Source organism: Thermobia domestica, chromosome 10 (genome assembly GCF_964235325.1).
Source record: "Thermobia domestica chromosome 10, izTheDome1.hap1.1, whole genome shotgun sequence".
Classification (NCBI taxonomy): Eukaryota; Metazoa; Arthropoda; class Insecta; order Zygentoma; family Lepismatidae; genus Thermobia; species Thermobia domestica.
The window spans coordinates 134,336,647-134,359,756 of record NC_137463.1 but is presented as its reverse complement, the minus strand read 5'-3'; the positions used below and the strand labels follow the sequence as shown (position 1 = coordinate 134,359,756).

The 23,110-nt window shown below is 37.1% G+C and overlaps 1 protein-coding gene across 2 annotated transcripts in view; it reads left to right on the top strand.

Moving 5' to 3' along the window:
• The window catches only part of LOC145662721 (inverted formin-2-like), a 435,970-nt gene that overhangs the window by 141,827 nt on the left and 271,033 nt on the right, over window positions 1–23,110 (top strand). Inside the window, exon 2 of one of the 2 annotated variants that reach the window (XM_081728579.1) lies at window positions 5,669–5,702. The exons of the other annotated variant lie outside the window; for it this stretch is intronic. The gene's annotated coding sequence lies outside the window, so the exon portion shown is untranslated. The remainder of the gene's footprint in view (window positions 1–5,668; window positions 5,703–23,110) is intronic. 2 annotated transcript variants of the gene reach the window in all.

Genomic DNA, 23,110 nt, shown 5'->3' with positions numbered 1-23,110 from the left:
AAAAATAAAGAAGTCATCACCCTAGTATGTACACCTAAAAATTTTATGGAACTAACTTGTTGTATTTAGTTTTCTGCTATTTCTATACTTCCTTTATCTAGATTGTTGTTTGTTAATTTAAAGCTTATTGACAAGTTTTTTTTTTTTTTAAATTTACTATTATTATGATCAAACCAGTTCCTTAGCTGTTTTACGGTATTTTCTATGTTGTATTTAATTGTTGATGGTTTTCGCCTGTTATTGTACACTTGTGTCACCCGCGAATAATGTGGCTTTTGCAGAGGTTAAATTCTGCACCTGCAAGGCAAAAGGGAATAAGTCAAAAATCTCATATCTTTTTTATTTGACAATTTGAAATATATGGTTTGGCTCTATGTACTGTAAAAAAAATGGCACTCGTAGGATAACAAATAAGGGAGATATAAGCATGCTCTCGTTTTGAATAAGTCAGTATCATTCAAAGATCTACACAGTGAAAGGGAATAAGTCGACTTATTCCCTTTCGCCAAATGCATTTCTATCTGAAACGATACCAAAATATGTTATTCTTAAAGTAATAAGTCATTAGAGTTTTCAGTTCTTATGGTTGCTTTTGTCGGCAAAGTGAACAATGTAACATAATACTATTTGACAAGGTGGAAAAAGGGAAGCGGCTAACTGGTGGAAACTTTGATCTAGCGTATTTTTTATACAATCAAAGAGAGCGGTAAAATTGTTGTGCGTTAAATATTTTCAAAGCGGTTGGTGCCACTTTTATTTAATCATTATCGTCAAAAGATTTGTTGGCAACAGTCGCTACTTGTTGTTGCTCATACTTAGATGTTTTAGTTTTCCAGTTAAAGGTTTATACGCTCAGTTTATATGATTTGAACTTGATCTGGAGTAATGACAATGGAAGAAAATTTCGTGTGCAGCACTTTAGATGAATTATCTGATTCCACTATCAGTGATTTAATTTCGGACTCTGGTTCCAGTTATCACCCGGAAGAAAGTGATGACGCTTCGGATTCTAGTTCTTATCAAAAAAAAAAAAAACATTGATGGAAGAAAACGTTTTTTTCAACAAAATAAGGATAGTGTTAGACAGACTAAGAAACGTATACCTTTCTCCCAAACCGTTTTGGACTCGCAAAGCAGTCACAGCAAAATAAAAAGCTTAGTGTCAACTCAGAATATGAGGATACGGAAAACATTGATACTGTATTTAGTAAACGGAAAAGAGATGAAGATTTACGTAGTAGTAAGCAGTCTAACGATCGGCAAGTAAAGAAGCGAAGAATGTCGAAAAAGGAAGCAAAGGAAAAGAAAAATTTAGGACAGCAGTACATTTCGACTAGTGGAACTATAGTCCCTGTAAAGAAGAGGATACCTCTTTTCCCGTGTCGTTTCGGATGCTACAAGAAATTTTCAGAAGAGGAACTCGAGACCATTTTTCAAGACTTTTGGGAGCTCGGAGACCACAATTTACAAACTCAGTTTATTGGCAATCTAATATCCATATCAGAAAAACAAAGCTCAAGACCTCGAAAAGAAAATCCACGAAATCGTAATGTGACTTGCGAATATTTCTTAACTCATCCTGGTGGCAATAAAGTTCAAGTGTGCAAAGGCTGTTTCACTAAAACCGTTTCCATTGGGATCAAGTACTTGAATGTTATTATAAACAAAAAGAAGAAATCAGCATCAGGAATATTATCTCCCGATAGAAGAGGTTCCACTACTCTTCGTGAACATTTTAACAAACTACCTGCATGTGAATCGCATTATGGACGACAAAGAAGTAGCAACAAATACCTACCTAGCTATTTAAACAAGCAAATTATATATGAAATGTACAAATCTGAGTGTCCTGAAAGCATAAAACCTGTCAGCTACACATTTTATCGCAATTTTATGCGTAAAGAATTTCCATTTCTTTCAATTAAAAGACCAAGAATTGATGCGTGCAAGGTTTGTGACACACTTAACGTGAAACTAAAATATTGTTCCTCAAGTGAGACTGACGATATTCAAAGACAGCTATCTGATCATCAACTTAAAGCTGAATATGCTTATGACATGAAGAGAAGTGACAAGGAGAAGTGCAAGAGAAGTGGAGGAGAATCAGTTGTCCTTACATTCGACTTACAGCAATGCTTACCGACGCCAAATTTACATACAAGTGTGTCATTTTACAAAAGACTTTTATGGACATACAATTTAACTGTTCATTCACTTAATGATGACAAAGCAACTTGTTACATGTGGCACGAAGGTATAGGAGGACGAGGGTCCAATCAAATTGCATCGTGTATGTTTGAGTATATAATGAATTTGCCTGAGTCAGTGAAATACCTTACTATGTATTCTGACACGTGTGGTGGCCAGAATAGAAATATCAATTTTGTGGCAATGTGTACCTTCGCTCTCAAACAAAAGAAAACCTTACAGAGAATAGATCATAAATTTTTGGAGCCTGGACATACTCATCTAGACTGTGATGCTGATCATGCCCGAATTGAGAAATCTAAAAAGAGTTCTAATATTCAAATTCGTTCTAATATTCGTGTCCCACAGGAATACTATATGATGGTTAGAATGGCTCGAGGAAAGAGACCATTCACAGTTGTGGAAATGGATACCACAAAATTTCTTTCATTCTCAGGTCTGCTAAAGCCATCGCTTGTCCACAGGCATCACAACGCTTTAGGAGATAAAGTAAAATGGCTCGAAATAAGATGGCTGAAATACGAGAGAGAATTTGGTGTAGTCTACTACAAAACAAGTCTTCGAGATGATGATACATTTCTCACAATGGACCTTCGTCGACGAGGAAACACTGGCGAAAAAGCAACGGTTTGTCCAACCTACTCAGGTCCTAATCCAATAAATCCTGAAAAGAAGAAAGATCTTCTGTCTTTGTTACCCCTAATAGATCCAATATATCATGGATTCTACAGATCTTTGGTGTCGTCACCAACTGTAAGATTCACAGACCCTGACATTATTCAGTCAGAAGAAGAAGAAGAGCTGTAAATGATTGAAATGGACTTATTATCTACAAATGTAAAGATTCAAAATTAGAATAGTTTCTTTTCAAGTAAATCTGCTCTATCATGTTTCAAAGTTATTTAAAATGTTAATTTTGTTCATGTAAAAATATGTAATTTTATAAAAACATTGTCACAATAGATATAGAAAGCTTAACAAATAAAGAAAACTGAAGTTAAAATTAAAAAATAATAAAATGCCATAATTTGTACAACAGGTTATATTCTTACGGTGACTTATACCATCCCGTCTCCCTTAGTAACTAATAACTAAAAAAAATGGAAAAAGGTAATAAGTCTTATTTTTGGTTATTGTAAAAAGCTGTTACTGTAAATATAAGATTAAAACAAATCTGCAGCATTGTACAGGGTGCGGCACGTAAAACCGGCCCGTAAAGTGAACACATAAAATGAAATGTAATGTATTGAATATGACTACTCACCTTCACAGCAGCCTTCACAGCAGGTGCTGAAAGTGTCCTCCGCCCACTTCAACACACATGTGAGCACGATTGAGGAGATTCATATATACCCTTGTCAGTTCTTGTGTTGTAATGCTATTGGCGACATCCTGGATCCTGGTCTTGAGTTCTTCAATTGTGTGTGGATTTGTTTCGTATACTCTTCCCTTTAACAGTCCCCATAAGTAAAAGTCACACGTGGACAAGTCTGGTGACCGAGGAGGCCACAAGCCTTTGCTGATTGTCCTCTCTGGTGTAAACATCTCATGCACAAGGGACAATGATGCAGCTGATGTATGGCATGTTGCACCGTCCTGCTGAAAGTAACATAACTGACGCTCCTCTTCGGTCAAGTGTGTATAAAACTCCTCCAGGATTCCCATATACACGCCACTGTTCACTGTCGTCTCAAAGAATATGGGCCCAATAACGCGTGTGGCGGAAATGGCACACCAAACACCAATCTTCTCATCATGCAAGGGTACCTGGTGGATTGCGTGTGGATTTTCTGTCGACCAATACCGGTTGTTTTGGGAATTTACGTACCCAGACAGGTGGAACCACGCCTAGTCACTCATGATGAGCATTAGTGGATCCAAGAAACCACTGGCAACATTGCTCAACAGCCATGAACAGAAATGCACCCTCTTCTGCAGGTCAGGCTCCTTCAGTTCTTGCACAACACTTATCCGGTACGGTTTTAACTTCAGTCCCCTTAAAACACGTCTGCAACTTCTCTCACTCGCATGAACCTGTTGACTCAATCTTCTGGTTGACTTTCGAGGACTTCTTGTCATTATCTCCTCCACCTGCATCTTTAATTCAGGTGTGCAGATAGATAGTCGTCTGTTCCTGGAGCATTTTGAACCGATCCTGTACGCCGCCATTTTTCAATAAATTCCTGAATGGTGCTTTTTGCTGGGACAGAACGTCCTGGAAATTTCTCCCGAAACAAATTCTTTGTTTTCACAAAAGATCCAGTGAGAATGAACCCTTCAACAATGGCAACACGCTCGGGTATCGAATACGGCATTATCACACACTGACACTCACCCGGCTTAACACAACGAGGCCTTTTTCTCAACTGGTTTCGACAAGTTTCACTGGCTGCGGCTGCACGTGACTGCTGCAGGTCACGTAAGTCAACCCGACCTCGACACGCCATCTCTTGGTGGGAAGGTAGATTATTTAAGTGTTGCCAAAAACACAATATACCAGAATATTACGACGGGCCGGTTTACGTGCACCCTGTATAAGACCAAGTATGTTACTGTATAACTTCCACATTTATATCATTAATATAAAAATAAGTAAAAGCGACTGAACTTTTAAAAAATCTTTAAACCTCTCTCCTGAAGAGTAGCGATTTTGACTTATTCCCTTTCGCCTTGCAGGTATAAAATTATCCGGGAGATCGTTTATATATATCAAAAACAGTAATGGCTCAAGAATTGATCCTTGTGATACGCAGCATTTTATTTTATTAATTGTAGATGTGAAAGTAGTTACTTTTGAGTTTCTCCCATCTACTCTAGTTATTTCAACCACCTGCATTTTATCTGTCAAATATGAATGAAATCAGTTTCTTATTACTCTTCTTATTCCACATTTCTCTATTTATAAAAGCTCCCTATGAGACACTAAGTCAAACGCTTTAGTAAGGTCTAAAAACAATCCTATGAATTGCTTTCTAACATATCCATCCATGGCGTTATGATAAAAATTATCTCTTTGGGTTCTTTGAAGTACCGCTAATTTTAAAAAGAAAAGTGTCCAAACTTGGACACATTCTAATTGCACTTTTCATCTTAATTTGAGGACACTGAATGGATTTTTAAAAAACATTCGCGTCCATAAAGTTTCTGAAAAAGTGATCTCAAATTGGGATATACATTTCGCAACATTGATGTCATTTTTTTCCGTGATTCCATAGACGGATATGTTTGAGAATACTGGTAGTTCCATTGCATTCAACATAGCAACTTCAAATTAGTATAAAAAGAGCAATTATAAATTTATTCAACCGTGGGTACTTCTAAAGTGGTATGATCTTTAGTTTTTTTTTAAAAAAAACTACATATTATCTTTCATTGTAATTATTTTTGTAAACTTAAAACTTTATAAAATTTTAGAATTTTTCATTCTTTTTCATTCTCTCTCTCTCTCTATCGTTGCCAGGTGCAGAACCTCTGTTAAAAGCCAGAAGCTGCCGGTAAGTAGTACCATACTACGTTTAAAATTACAACATCCGCTACAAATTAAGTATTTTGTTTGTTTTTAATTACTCGTACAGCCTGTCTTATTAATGATACAACTACACCAAGATATTTAAATGAAGTATAAATAATAACTTTTTAATTTGGTAGCTCATGTAATTATAAGAATTACGGAGGTTTTATTCTTTTTCCTTTTTTTTTCAAAAAATAATTCGAAACGTGCTTTGCTCCGGACAATAGTTTTTTATTATTATTATTATTAACAAGAATGTACATATTAGTTGTCTATTCAGTGTTATCTTTCGAAACGATCACTTCCATCATACTTAAAGACTTAATAACGTTATCAAAGTAGTATTAGATAGGTAAGTGCGAATGAAATATCCATCCCAGATGACTCATTTCCAAGGCTGCAAAAGGTGAACTACGATACCTGGTTATTAATCACAATAGTCGCTGCCTACAGCCCCACCACACTTTTGCCATTGCTCAGTCACTGACTGTATTCCATGCGTAAGAACTTTGGAGTTTCCGATGCGAAGTCCTTAACTGCACGTTACACCGCCCAGATACTGGATGAAATAGTAGTTAGTGGAAGATATATCGGGGAAATATGATAGGTGAAGAAAAATTCCATACTGTAACTTATGGAGACACTGCACCGTTCTTTGAGCGACATACTGCCACAGTGGCGTATTTACGATTTTGTTTCGGGGGGCTTTGCTAACCTTATTCCTGGAAATGTGAAAATTCTGCAAAATATTTCATAAGCTTTATAATGATCAATGAAATTTCGGGGAGTGCTTAAGCGCGGAAGTCTCCTTAAATACACCACTGTGTACTGTCATGAATTATCGTGTTACGTGAGAACACCATATCCCTTGTCCACTGATGGATGCTTGCGGGCAAGTTTGAGCTACATTTCATAGAGTTCAGAACTATAATGATCCATAGTGATCATTTAGCCTCGAGGGGAAAGACATGACACGATGGACACAACCACGATAAGAGCAACAGCACCTTCTGTGGGAGGGAAGGTTAGTTTATAACACTATTGTAGACGTTGATTACGCAACACTCATACTGTCTTGACAATTTGGGATTGTTGTAGGATATTCATGTTTAATCAGAAGTGAAACTCCGATGCAAGAATTCTTTCAAGTTAACCCGTACATTCAACGAACCACACTTTTTACTTCCAGACAGCGGTTTTTGTTGGTCGGTGCCAGTTCATGTGGCACCCATGAATCCAAATTTTTCGTCTTACCGATTGTCCAGAGTCGCCAAATGACGGTGGTATGGTATATGCCTAACTCGTCTGCAATGACATAAACACCTTTCTGAGAATCTAATTTCATGGTGTTCTTCAGGAGTTCATCCGAATATGATGTGATGGATGAGACAGGGCTCATTTTACATGTGTTTGTCACCGGAATGAAATTTGACAAACCAACAGTGAATTGTGCGTTTTCCCGCCATTTCTGGACCAAATGTGTTGTTAATGTTTTTTTGCGGCTTTCTATGCAGAATGTCGCTGTTTGAAATGATTAAAAATCACTAGTCACTTGTGATTGTATTTTCTCCATAGTATACTTTCAATCAGAGGAACTTGTTCAACAAAGGACTCCTTCTGATTGTGTACTCCAGCCTATTTTAGGGACGTGTGCTAAATTTCTGATATTAGGTGTGTGACCTTAGTCCATCTGTGTTGTGTTGCTGAGGTGAGTTTCCCACAAGACATCAAAGTCATGCTCATGATAGAAAGAAAAGGCAATTTTTAATCGTCCTCGTGATCTCAAGAGGTTCCTCTGACTGGACACACATACGTGCGGAAACTTTATGATCGTTATGTTTACTGCTATAATGGCCAAATTACATTAAGCAGAGTGAACAAGAAGCAGTAGTATAAATACGCCGGGGCGGTGCCCCAGAGATTTGGAGGTGTTTGGAGGGGCCCCGGCTCCGTCGAAGTAAATGGAAGACGCAAATGCGAAATTCAATCTGTCACAAAAATTATTTTGGGAAAACGAAAAAAAATACATATACTGAAAAAACGTGATAATGATGCTACATTTCTCGACCTCCCTGCTAAGTACATGATGACGGTCCTTTTTTTCAATCAAGACTACCCGCGATGTGTTTCATGTTAAAATGAAAATAAACATGCTGTTTACTTAGAATAAGCTCCTTGAAATAACACACTAGCAGGGGTCGAGATTTAAACGAGAAAGAGACGCTGTTTTATGGTTTGTTGCCTTCCGGATTGATTGTTACCAAGAATTTCCTCGCTCCACCCTACGCCAGGGGAGAGGAGTTGTTGTCAGCACACACCTATAATGTCAGAATCTAAAAGCAGTTTTATCATGTCCAGGTCAATGCCTCCTGCAGTCTGCACACTCTGACCGCGGGACCTCTGAGCCAGCTAAGTTCATTTTTTCTTTTTAGAGGCCGCGGTGGCTCAGTGGTAGAGCTTTCACTTCTGGCGATTGGAGTCCCGGGTTCGATCTCGACCCCGCCAAGTGAACTTTGTGATGGACAAACACCGTGTGCGAGGGCTTCCTCGAGGTTCTCTCGTTTCCTCCAACTTTCTTCATTGCACCACTTCATTCATTTCTCATCATCAAAGATTTCATTTTCATTTTTCCTTTCTCTAAAACTTGTAGATATTAAAGCGTGAAGCAAAATGTCCTGGAATTTGTAATTCTGCAATTAGTTTCTCTTTTATGTGGTTCCCACAAGAGGCTACGCATCGCTGAACGCTAGGTGGGTAGTACATGTTAACGACGCATTTCGTTGTTCAATTCTGATACGTTGAGGTGGTACGAAATTATTGCTAAACGATGGGTAAACTAAGTGGCGCAGCAAAGCGTGGAAAAAAGAAAGAAATGAAGACGTGAAAAGAAAACATATGAAGATTGATTCTTTTTTACGACTGTTCCAGAAAATATGAGGAATAATTTTTCATTAGCTTCTGGTAAGTAAAGAATTATACAGAGGAGGGCGTGACTATATTAAAGAAAAAGGGTAAATACTTTATATCGATGATGATACACTGTTCTGGCCGAAGAAAGGTCTCAAATCAAGAAAAACGTCCGCTTGAACCTTGGTTAAATGCAACTAGTTTCGGAGTTTTGGAAGGCGAAAGTATTGTAAGCATGGAACAATGCATTTCAGAGACATATATTCCCAAGGGACTCTTCAAAGGACTGTCAAATTGACAGTTTATTAATTGTCGGTTCGTCAATCCCTAATATTTTGTAATTTACCAACACAATTTTCCATTCAGGCTTATTTGTAATATTCAATGATATAAGCCTATACTATAGCCACAATAGAAGTTTAATATATTGCATAGACTACAAAATATTTGGAATACAAATCCTATATTTGATGTTTTATTTGTATCATTTACATTATGTTGTTCATGAAAACATCAAATAAATGCTGAAAACGTACCGAGTTTTATTTAATCCTGCTTGAAAAGTAATTATTTTTTAAAAAAATCGAAATTTTTATAATATTTTATTTAAATTTATTTATTTATATGAATTTCCCAGGATTAAGGTTACTATCTTTTCTTCTGTCTGGTTAAAAAATATAATTTTACAAACAATATTCAACTTAAAAACTGTAAATACTATTAAATATATACCTCAGAAAGGCACTCGTGCCGCTAAACGATGTGCTTGTACGTATGTCAAAAATAAAAAGGTGATTATATGACCAACATTTTACTTTTTCTAGAGGGCAACCTGACCAATGTCTGTCCCGGGGACCCGCCTGGCCTTGTTACGCCACTGACAACAGGGCTATTCAGCTAATGCTGTTTGTTGCCAAATGAACATTTCGAAACCACTATAGTGCTATATTGCAGCGACGCATTCATTTGAACAAGATACAGTGAAATTGGAGTGGGGCTATCCCTTTCACAGAGACATTTCTGTGAAATACCTTGATGCAACCTTATAGAATGTTGTGGGTGCCAGTTATTGAAACGAGCGATAGCAGCGCACACTCCAGTGTCTTTGTAAAGTATACGAAACAGAGTGAAACAAACTTGATCAAACTGTGCTTTAATGTAGTCTCTTTCAGTGGAAACTGAGATGCATGGCAATAGTTAACAAAGTTTGGAAGTAGAGTACAAACACTGGTGTGGGTTGAAACGGGACGGATTTTTTGTAATATATATATATATATATATATATATATATATATATATATATATATATATATATATATATATATATATATATATATATAATATAGGGTGGGCCATTTTAATTAATCCACGGAAATATCTGAAAAATGATAAAACATAGAAGAAATGTTTGAAGTAAACGTTATATACTGCTAAGGGGGAAAACATTTCCGCCAAAAGTACCCCTCCTCACCCCCCGGAAATGGGGGTAACGGGTAACGGGGGTAACTTTGAAATGTCAAATGGGAACATGGGTCGAGTAATACCTCGTTCGAAAGGTCTTGAAAAACTAAGTAACGCTGTACCAAAATTTGTTTCATATGGAGCACCAGTTTCAAAATGGCCGCCATGATATAGTTCGGAAACTCCAGTAGCCGTAGTATGAAAACCATGGGAGGTAAATGAATGGAACAAAATTGAAATACGTAAATATCATAGGGCATATCGAATGGTGTGGTCCCTGTGATCCCAGTGGCCTCCCTGAAGGGGTCTTGGGGGCTAACTTCAAGATTTCAAATAGTAACATGAGTCGAGTGGTACCTCGTTCGATAAATCTTGCAAAATCAAACATCTTGCAGGAGAAAACGATTGAGGTGAAATGGCAGTGTTCTCAAAAGGCCGCCGAAACATAGTATCAGTGTCAGAGAAAAGGTTTAGTATCCGTAGTATGAAAGCGATTGGAGATAAATCAACTGAAGAAAAACTGGCGTAGGTAACTGACGTAAGGCACATCGAGAGGTGTTGTCGGGGTGACTCCACTGAAAGGTATCCGGGGTCAACTTGAAAATTTCAAATAGCAACTTGAAGCGAGTAACATCATGTTACATAGACAAATGAATATCAAACAGCTTCTGTAAGAATATTTTCGACATGAGACACCGTTTTCAAAATGATCGCCAAGACATGGTGAATGTGTCTAAGAAAACGTCTAGTGCCCATAGTATGAATACGGGTAGAGATAAATGAAAATAACGAAAATTAAATAGGAAAACCACTGAGGCGTTCCAGGGCTCGAGAATGATACAACAGATAAAAATGTTAGAGTAAAATTGCCATAATGTATAGAGAGATATCCAAGTCCTGCAAAATAATCTTTTCCTGTGCTCTGTATGTGAGTGGGGTGGAAAGTAACGCTGAAAGTTCAAATGAGAACCCTACTTTAATTCGCAAATTAAGGCTACCTTACAAATAGGTATGGTATGGTTGAAACATTTGTTTGTAAGGATGACGCTGTAGTGACTAAAAAAAGGTGAAATTTTATTTGAATGGTAACGCATATCTGTATGGCTAAGTATGATTTGATGCGAAAACAGAAGGAACGTTATACGAAAGAAGTTGTCGAATAATGCAGTTGCTGGAACTTACAAACGTGTGAATTTGCTAATCTCCGTCGCCACAGAAACTTTTATGCAATGCGTGCTGGTTATTCGGAAAGCATTTCGGGGATATACGTACACACTGTTTCGTCCCTCAAGCTCACAATATGACATGAGTGCTAATAGTTAATCAAAATGTAACTGTGGCCAAGGGCGCCCATGTTGTGGTTTCCAAGGGAGGCAAGAAAAAGCGACATTTCAAATATAGTTTCAAATTTTGCTGTAGCTATTCTAAAAATTCTATTGAGTTTTCGATATTCCGAAGCACAATTTCCTCTAGGGGGACAAGAGCCCCCCTTGCCCCCCTTATGGGCGCCCTTGACTGTGGCCATCCGCATTAACTGAGTGCACTAATTCTCTATCCCTGAAGTCTGCCTTCCAAACAGCATTGGGTAGGTCAAGCGTACGCCCGAACCGTTGTCCGGTCGGACATTGAAATTTTGAAGTTAGCTCACAAGATCCCTTCAGGGAAGCCGCTGGGATCGCAGGGGTCACATCATTCGATATGCCCTATGATATTTACGTATTTCAATTTTTTTCCATTCATTTACCTCCCATGGTTTTCATACTACGGCTACTGGAGTTTCCGAATTATATCATGGCGGCCATTTTGAAACTGGTGCTCCATATGAAACAAATTTTGGTACAGCGTTACTTAGTTTTCCAAGACCTTTCGAACGAGGTATTACTCGACCCATGTTCCCATTTGACATTTCAGTTACCCCCGTTACCCCCATTTCCGGGGGGTGAGGAGGGGTACTTTTGGCGGAAATGGTTTTCCCCCTTAGCAATATATAACGTTTACTTCAAACATTTCTTCTATGTTTTATCATTTTTCAGATATTTCCGTGGATTAATTAAAATGGCCCACCCTGTATATATATATATATATATATATATATATATATATATATATATATATATATAATTAATACCATTCATTTTCTTTCAGTAATTTCAGATACAGTTTAGAAGTATGTTTTGATACCGAACAGAGCTTAATCTGCATAACTTTAGTTTAAAAAATATATATAATTTGTTTTTACATGAAATATTAATCCATGCTAATGACAAAGTACACACAATAGCCGATAGAAAGTGGTGTGCTATGTGATTTTGAAAATAGTAATAGTTAGAAATCTACTCTTTGGTTAATTACGGTCGTAGGTGTCAATTTGTATTGCAATTTTTATTTTCCTTTAAAATAAAAATTTTAAAGCACCAGTTTCAAAATGGCCGCCATGATATAGTTCGGAAGTTTAAGTTAAAAATTACACCAAATATTCACACCCATGACCAAAACCAATTAGAGACTGTATTTCGTACTATGACTATTTGCAAAATCAGAAATAAATAAAGTTTGATATTAAGGCGTAAAAATTATACGGGGAGGTACTTGATCTTAAAACAAGGAAACAAACTCTGTCCAAAATCTCAGAGTTAGAGGCTGCCTGAAGCGTGGGAAAATGTATCTCAGAGACCTATGTTTCAAACACTATCAAACATATGGAGTGATGATTAATAAATCACTTAGGAAGCCATGCCTATTCGATTTAAAAATGGATTTGCCAACTGTGCGATATGTGCGCAAGGGATTCCTCAAAGGGATGATGAACCAACAGTATTTCATTATTGGTTATTGTTGCAGGAACACCTTGTACACGCATCGAACAGTTTTGAAACAGGCATTTTTAAATACAACATGTAGGACTTCCTAAGTGGTTTATTAAGCCGCACTCACTATGTTGGATAGTTGTTTAATAAAGGGGTCTCTAAAATTCATTTTTTCATGCTTTCGGCAGCCCAAATCTCGGAAACTATGGGCTTTTGGCCAAAGTTCCAGAGACATTCTTCTTTTAGCATCATGTATTTGTCCTTATTTTGTTTGCACATATTAATCTAATACGCTATGTATTTTTAAACATATATCATCACTGTATTATCTATTAAAATTTTATCAGAAAGTAGAAGATTAGTGTTAAAGGTTCTTCGATCAATAAAACTCGCTATAAACGTTCAAAATTTACATTGGCATTCATCAGTATTAATTTTCCGGGACACGCTATTTTATACTTTTTGGTTTGTACTTCTCATTTTGGCTTTTAACTATGCCTTTTACTGTCCATTTTTTCAGGAGTCAAAGTTGTCAAGTAGCGAAATTTCTTAGGAACAGTCATCGGTATCGGTCATAATTTATTATTTTGTTTTTCTCACTGTCACTTCTGTAATTATTTCTTGCTGTCTGCAAGACAATGATATTCAGTAAATGTACAAGGGTATGGTACACAAATGTATTTTTATAATTCTTTGGAAAACATATTCCCAGCACTTACGCATATAACACCTACTAAAATCAATATACCCCATCACATGCAAGTTTAAATTTATGATACTAGCTATTACATAGATCTACTATCATTTTTCCGATGATTTTGAACTAAGTGGATCTGTTTTATTTATTCCCGAAATTTGATCTAGAAAAGGAATTACTTCCAATTCACTCTACATAGATTTTAATAAAATGTGTTTAACATCTCGGGTTTGTATGAAACACATTAGAATATCAAAGCAAAGTTCTAAGCCATTTTGAAAAACTTTCTGCGACGTACTTAAATGGCTACATGGACACTACATCTTAATCTTTAATGCTCTTTTAATACAACTTCAAACACAAAGCAAACAGACATCCTTTGTCATGTGCTAATAGAAAACAGCTTTTATAGAAAACTCAGACATAAGCCCAAAACACCTAAATGGTTTTCTTTGGCTATAATCCCCACTGCCCGTCCCTAGTCTTGACTCTTCTCTCGTGGTCCCGCCAGTTTTGAAAATTAAAGTTCCTCGAATTAAAATTTAGTCAACATTTTCTATGTAATTTAAACTCCTACTATAAATTAGAAACCGCAGGTAAAGTTCTGGACCGTCCTCAAGAACAATTTTTGGGTATACGTGCCTCTCAATCATTTGTGAATCACGTAACAAGGCAAGTTTATTTTAAAAAAACAAATAATACTCTGAGGAAAGCAATAATAAACCTCAAATTAAATAAATTACAAAAGAATATAAATCAACGCCAAAATTTCCATGCTAATGCTAACCATGGTAATGACGAAATTGCATTTAATTGAGCTTGTACAATCACCCCTTCCACAAATTATTAAATACATTACTTCAATATCTTAAGTTCCTAATATATTAATTTACAGAAACAATATCGCACTGATTTAATAAATACTTTGATTTCCACAGTCTCCACACTATTGACAATCTGTTTTGCCACCCTGCCGGAAAACCATACAAATACTTACGGAATATCTATATTTGGCAACAGTTTTCCACCAACTGCACTGACCCGAAACAAATGACACACGAAAACCGTTCTAGTCGCACGGTTGCCAGGTCATATTTTTGTTTCCAGCGGACGGCATATCAATTTAAAATGCGCCTTTGCTGACAACTGCAGAAATGTGAACAAAGTTTTTAAAGTCTATAAAATATGGATACATTAAGACTCGAAGCTATGTTTGAAGCTCAGTAAAGTTGAACATCGCCTAAAAGTTGTCGCTTAATATCAAGGGCGTACGGATACAAACAGCTACTTTATAAGAACAAGAAACCGTGAAAATGTAGTTGGTTACAGCCATGCTAATGACATTCTCCATTTACTTTTAAATTTCGTACCAAGCTATTTTCTACAAATAGTACATTTTGAGGAAGAAATGTACATGGCATTGTTGAAAGGACTGAATTACACATATATTTCAATTTTTGAGAAATTAGTGAAATGAAATGAAATTTTTGAGTTTTACGTCCCACGGTTATGCCGGTGAGGCTAAAGGAGACGGTGAGGATGAGAGATGAATGAAATGGTGGAATGAAGAAAGTGGGAGGAAACGGGAGAACCCCGAGAAAACCCACGCACACGGTGTTTGTCCACCACAAAGTTCACTTGGCGGGAGCAGGGTTTGAACCAGAGGTGAACGCTCTATCACTGAGCCACCGCGGCCTTTTTGAGCAATTAGTGTCCTTGGTTTAAAGAATATTAACTGTTTTTTTCTCTATTTTGAGAATTACCCATATATATATATATATACAAGGCGCAAAATTTTAAAGTCAAATGCACTAACTAACTAACTAACTCACGCACTCTATGGCGGTTCAATGCCGCGTTCACGAAAGCTCTCCACTGACTTCTATCCTTTGCTAACTGCATCCAGTTTCTACTTTGTATTATAATCTCTGCGAGATCCATCTTAATATTGTCCTCCCGTCTGCGCCTAGGTCAAATGCACTCGTCAGTCCAAAAATGATGATCGCCAATATCTCTCACGTACAAATTATGTGAGCCCCCTTCCCCACGGTCTTTGCCTTGACAAAGAAGGAGATTACATAAGAGCACAAACTTTTAAAAACAGATAATTAAATTCAGGATAATCAATTTGGACAACTCATATACATGTTAAAAAACAGCTTACCTTTTTCATGACACTCTTCCTTACTGTTAAGGTATAGAATGGAAATGTGGGAGGAAAATGCATAGAAAATGGGCCTGACAGTAGGTCAAAACTTACAAAGTTACATTCCAAAATTCTTTCTTTTCCTTTCTGGCGTTCAATCGAAAATATAAGATTTATCATTCATTTAATAATTTTCAATTGCCTAAAAATCGTAATGCGGTTGAATGGAATGCTATAATGACTACTTTGACTGTAAAAAAACTTACTGTCATCCTTATATAAGGAAGCAAGTTCTAGCACATTGTTTGACCATAAGAAAAGCTGGTTTGCATATTCCCAAGAAGCTACGAAGTAAGTTAATGTTCTCCCTTTTTTCAAGCCGGAAAATACACTTACAATAAACACAGTAAATCTCATATAACCTTATGCATATTAATAATAAAAACTTAAATGTTGCAAGCATTCAAGCCAAATTAAAGTTTAATGTTAACGAAATTTATAACTACGAACCATTTTGTTTACTACTGTTCTAATGTAATTTTTCCCAATCACCTATTAAAGTTGCACTGCAAGCAGCTCCCGGCTTGGAGCACACGGATAGGTAGCTACGTGACGTCATCACGAGAGCCACGAAAGCTTGCGCCTCAATCCACTCTTTAAGGCTACCTGCGAGGAGTTCTACCAACTCTATTTAAGATTAACTAGCCGAAGTTTCATTGACGCTCTGTATATTTCGTAAAGACAGTAATTATTTTTTCGATTTATACTTTATTCTGCGACGCAAATAAGTTCTTTCTTCAGTGGAAATCGCTTCTTTCCCACGCAATTGAACAAAGAAGTCTTTATTTTGTATTCATGTATATATTTGAAACTTGCTTTGTGGTGAGAACATTTCAGTGAACAACGAAGCAATATAACTTAGTAATATGCAAAAACTATGTTCTATGGTCATTTGGTACTGAATTAAGTGTATCTTCCAATCATTTGTGGAAATACTGCGATCTAAAGCAAACCACGTATGTGAGCACCAAGGAGACGCCAGCCACATCGCTTTAGCAGCTCGTTATCTGAATGTTCCCACAGTCAAGTTATCGCAATGTCTTGTGCGTCGTGGCCAGTGGACTAAAATTAACGTCAACTCTTATTTATATTCTATTTACATGTACATACAGATGATTTAACCTGAATGCTTTTGAGAATGAACTGCCAACATTGATCCTTCGATCAATGCAGCTCGTATCTCGAATCTCCGAGTTCGAGGAGTGTTACTCCACGTTTCGAGGCAGCAAATTATGCACGTCGCGTCGAGCATCAAGTATAATGTTGTGCTAAGGGGTATACGTTATTAGCTAGCCCCAATCAGTGAAACCTAGGTTCACACATCTTGTGCGTATAAGTTATAAACGCGCCCTCCAACATTATCATTCCACTTTGGAGACTACCTATTTTTACTGAGGATTAACGTCAACATTGGAGGATTGTTTGGAACAGCAACTATATTACTTCGTGGGATTATTCTGGCTACTTTTCCCCAGTGCTAATCCCCCCAAGTGCATTAGTGGTGTGAGACAAGGTGACCAGAGGTCCTGTTTTAGCCGGAACAGTCACTTTTTTTCCAACCGTTGTCCCGTTTTTTCTGATTCTCGAACGGGACGCCTAAATGTCCCGTTTTTAACTAGAAATGACCTAGGTGTCTCGTAATTATTATTCGAAATATAAATCGTCAATGGAAATTCTACTCTCTTCCGTACCGACACTCGTTGCCAAGGTTCAGCCGTGTTTAGAACTTCTGAATTTTCAAATGGGAATTGAGTGTTCGTGGTTCAGTGGCAATTTTTGAGTGTTCAACTAGTTAAAAGAATTTTTGGGTAAAACTTGCAATCGGAAACCATTATTTGTTGTGTGGTACACGTAAAGTTAGAAACGGTGTGTTATCACTCTTACTTGTGTATTTTGTAAATTGAGAACACTGCTGAGTCTCAAAATGCAACCTGGAAGTCAGATGCGTCCGACCCCCCCCCCCCCCCCCGTAGCCGATTCATATGCGTCCCGTTTTCGCAAGTGAAAATTCTGGTCACCTTGGTATGAGAAAAGTATATTTAATGGAATCATTATCTTAATCTTCAATCCTAATATATAAAGTGACAAAGGGTTAAAGTATAGTGAGAAAGTTAAGTGTGATTTTATTAAAGGAAATAATTATACATATGCAGTGTTGAGTGTTGTGATTATTTTTCTAATCCGTTATTTTTTCTTTAAATAGTGTTTTAATAAATAAGCATAGTGTCGTTTAATCCAGTGTTTTTGTTGTGTGTATGAATAATGTTTGTGTGCGTTGTTGTCTGAGTGACCGTTTGATCGTCCGTGAGGTTTTTGAGACGAGGCATCTGAACCTCTCCGTGCCTAATACCCATCTCATTATTGAGACCAGCAAGCAATTTAAAGATAATTTTGTAATCCCTTTTAGATGTCCTTCAACGCCTTACCCACGATCCGGAACATACTCATTGACAGGAACAGGGAGGATAGACCCCGGAAAACAGTTATATAAATAAATGGTACGCGAACAGCGACCCGATACTAGGCGATTATACTTTCAAGTTACAATATTTATATTTTTATTATGAAACTTGGTGGGTTACAATCTGCACCCATCCGGGACCGTAGCCATGTCTTCAACCTTTTTAGTGTTGAAAAGTTCTTTCGGCTGATGCTCTGTATAGGGTATTTTGTCCGAATACACCTCTTTTGTAGTGGTATAATTGGGTATGTGAAGAAAAAACATTAGACCAGACTAGGAATAGGGTGTTGGAAATTGGCTCTATTAGGTAATTCCTTAAATGCAGTTCTTAGAAACATAGTATAATTGTAGCTATCCTTACAACAATAATAAAATTATACTAGCCTTCGCCTAGGTAGGACTTCGCCCCCAAACCCAGAATTTGCTCTGTATACGGCGTCGCAAAGTATATCAAATGCTCCTACGTGCTATCGTGGCACAATATTTCGCGTTCTTCCTTCTGTGTCTTTCATATAGAATTGAATTGAGCTAAAATTCTGTCACGAAATACAAACACCTCGAAAGGCATTTTAGTAAACCACCCCACCTTTTCTTCTTCCCTACTACGTTAAGTGGCAAAAAACGCTCAAATACATGTTTAGTTATTTTAAACGAAAAATTAAACTACCAGCTTGCATACGTCTCGAACCATAAGGGATCTAGAGATATGGGGCATCTTATAATAATAATTTCCATCTCTTTTCTTTCCTTCTAGGTAAAATATCAAAAACGCTGGAAAATATATTAAATTATTTTGAGTGAGAAGTCCATACACCAAATTTCATGTTTCTAACCTTCAAAGATTCTTAGATATTGATATCTTATTGCAGTCCCCGCGCTCTTTTCTTTCCACCTCTTTTTCCCCCATTTTACTAAAGTATCAAAAAACATTGAAACGCGTGTCAAATTATTTAAAATAAAAAATCCAAATACCAAATTTCAAGTCTCATCCTTAAGGGATTCGTAGAGATGGCCACCCTTCCTTTCTTCGAATTTCCAAGAATTCCTTTATTAGTGATATCCTAAGTCACAAATCTTATCTACTGTCCGAATTCCAAGTTTCTAGCTTAAGCGGTTTGGCCTGTGCGATCAGTTATTCACTCAGGACTTTGTCTTTTATATAAACAGCTTGAAGTATTTCCCAAGAAAAGATGAAATACCATTAAAAGTCGCAATGTATCCCTGGTCTCTTCCTAATGTTCCCTGTTTGAATCCCAAGTCACGGCTCTCTTTGTTGATCTAGTAGCTAGCGAACGTATCTTTGATCTTTGATGCATGAGGTTCTGTTGGTTGATCACACAGATTGAATCGGTCGAGTAAAGACCATATTTGTATTTTCCAACGATAAATGCTGGAAGTAAAAACCAGGCATTGGGGGGGGGGGCGGTCGCTCCCTTCGCCCCCCTTGGATCGACCAGTGGTGAAGGGCCACTGATGGAAATTATGGGCAAATCATCCAGTGTGTCAGTCTTAAGTGGATTCCTGTAGGCAGTCTTAACTCTGCTGAGACTGCTGAAGCCTCTTTCAGATGAAGCAGTATTTACAGGTAAAACTGCACAAATGTAACCATTTGAATTCAGGGTGGGAAAGGAGGGGCGAATTACAGCGTTGTGAAGACTGCTTTCCATGTCCGTTGTGAAAACTTCGCACTCCGTGTTTTCTCCCATTCAGTGACAATTACTTTGGTGCGAAACATAAACTGCGCAGCCCTATGAGTTTAGGCAGAAATAATTCCTACTGAACACTAGTCGCCACTGGCGACCTGGCAACCGGAAAGTTTGCGATATATATATATATATATATATATATATATATATATATATATATATATATATATATATATATATATATATATATATATATACGGTGAAACCTCTCTAAAGCGGACAGCCGTGGGGAATCAAAAATTGTCCGCTATAGAGAGGTGTCCGTCTTAGAGAGGTTTCGATATTTTCTTACGTAAATTAGTAAATAAGGTGATATGTAATTACAAACTATTGAAGGTAATTTATCAAACCGTTCTATGACTGTGGGCATGTCGATATCTGCGGATTCTCCACAAATCGCTTTGAAAGAAATTTTGTCTAATCCGAAACTTCTCTAACCACTCGCTCGAGACCTTGAAATCTGAAACATTCATTTCTGTTGCTACCTCTAAATTATTAGCTTTTAGCATCGACTCTAACACAGGATTTTTTTTTCATTCCGCACTCTATAAAAACATTCACTTGCACACCAACTTTGTTCAAAGCAATGAGACACAATTTTCATTGTCATTTTCACACCACAACTTTATTAACTTGTCTAGGTTTTATATGATCTCAGGTGCTTGAGTTTTACCGATACAAAAATTTTCAGCTATCCTTCGCACACCTCAGTATTCTTCGAAAATTCAATCAATTCGATTTTAAGATTAGCGCTTCTCGTGGCATTTCGAAAGCTCACAACAACTTACACCTTATTGCTTCCGTCTACAAATAGAGGCACTAAGACAATATGCGAATACGTGAACAAAAATTACCGAACATGTCTTCTGCTTGATTCCAGCAAAACAGTAAAATGACGTGTCATCCCAAATGGCAGGCAACTGTCAATCACTTGATTCTAAAACAGGTTGGGTGGGAGTGGAATGCAAGCAAAGGATATGAAGGTGTTGTTAAACAAAGACGCTTCGTCTGAGTTTCTGAACAGCCAGTTGACAGGAAAAATGTTATTACAATGTTTCCTTGGTGATATATGTATGCATTTCTGAAAATGTATTTTTTCTGTATTTTTCAACTTGTTTCTAGAGAAAGTGTCCGTAATATGGAGGTTAAATAATACCTATAAGAAACAGAAAAGACTGTCCGTGTCCGTACTAGAGAGTGTCCGCTTTAGAGAGGTTTGTCAACATGGTTTTTCCTATTACAGTGTTTGGGGATTACAAAATATGTCCGTTATGAGAGGTGTCCGCTTTATAGAGGTGTCCGTTAGTAGAGGTTTCACTGTATATATATATGGGGTGTTTCAGATAAAACGTCCAGTCAAACGAAACAACTTTTGTAGGAAACAATTTTCGATTTGGGCCACCGTTTTTAAATGGCCGCAAAAAGTGGGTCCTATATCAGATAGAACGTCCACTGCTTATAAATCCGAAACGGCTGAGAATAAAAAGATGAAACAAAAACTGAGATAGGAAAATGTCATAGGGAACATCACATGGTGTTGTTGTGGACGCCCCCAGGGCCCTCTTTCAAGGGGGCTCAGGGGCCAACTTCAAATTTTCAAATGGGAACACGTATTGAATCATACCTCATTCAATAGTACTTGAAAAACGAAACAACTTTTGTAGGAAACAATTTTCGATTTGGGCTACCGTTTTCAAAATGGCCGCAAAAAGTGGGTCTGTATCAGATAAAACGTTCAGTGCTTATAGGCCTAAATCAGAAACAGCTGAGAATAGAGAGATGAAACAAAAACTGAGATAGAAACGATGATAAAGCATATCAAGTGGTGTTGTTGTGGTGACCCTCAGGAAACTGCGTGAAGGGGGCCCAGGTGCCAACTTCAAACTGATACAGGACTTTTTGCGGCCATTTTGAAAACGGTGCCCCAAATCGAAAATTGTTTCCTACAAAAGTTGTTTCGTATTTCAAGGACTATTGAATGAGGTATGATTCAATACATGTTCCTATTTGAAAATTTGAAGATGGCCCCTGGGCCCCCTTGAAGGAGGGCCCTGGGGGTCACCATAACAACACTATGTGATGCGCCCTATGACATTTTCCTATTTCAGTTTTTGTTTCATCTTTTTATTCTCAGCCGTTTCGGATTTATAAGAACTGGACGTTTTATCTGAAACACTCGATATATATAGAAAAATAATTTATCTCTCATGTGTCGTTCTTGCTGTTCTGATGTTCACAAACAATACTGAGACAACTTTGTTTCTGCCTGCTTATAAAATTTCTAATTTTGAAAACTGCTATTTGTGTTAATTTACTAAACAATAGCTTTTAGTTTCAAAGTTTTCTTATCAATTTATGTATACTGCGACGTCACTTAGTCTGGTAAGATTCAGCTATTAATGTACTTATCAAACGGCGGGAATTCTATGGCGTAATTTTATCTTCAATAACTCTATTATCATAGTTAACTGTCCAGTTTTTCTGTCTTATTTTTATATCGCTGTTAAATAGAGCGTATACTATCTTCGATTTACGTCAGTGATTTGTAAGTGGAAATGTAAAATAATCGCAGCAGTTGAAGTGTCTGTTTGACGTGCTGGATTGAGGGTTCTTTAAGAGATTAGAACAGCTATGAAATGTGTGGTAGATGTTAAATAAATATACATTTAGAAGTGTAATGCTTGTTGGGATGTTTTTAACTTCTTAAGACGTGAGCGTTACTGTTCATGTGTTGTGTGTATTTCACGTGATGCAGAAAAAAGAAATATTATCTTCTGTAAAGGATGTAGCGATCGTGTGCTTACAAAATCTGACATATGAAACTGCAGTTGGAGTAAACATTGGTGCAACTGGGATATTTCAGTGCATTTTTTTTTTTTTTTTTTTTTTAAATAAAGAAATCGCTACTAGGTATCCAGGCACAAAAGGAACCTTGACACACAACAAAATTCAAACACTCAAGATTTTTTAAAGTACATATTTGTATAATGTACACTTCTGAAATAATGGCATACAGAATGACGTATTTGTCAGACTTCTACCACCCGTTTCATTTCCGATTCAACACATCGCCATCAATACAGGAGCGGACATTTTGTTTTTTACATTTTGGTTCAGACCTGCCTTCAGCCCAGTACTTAAAGATA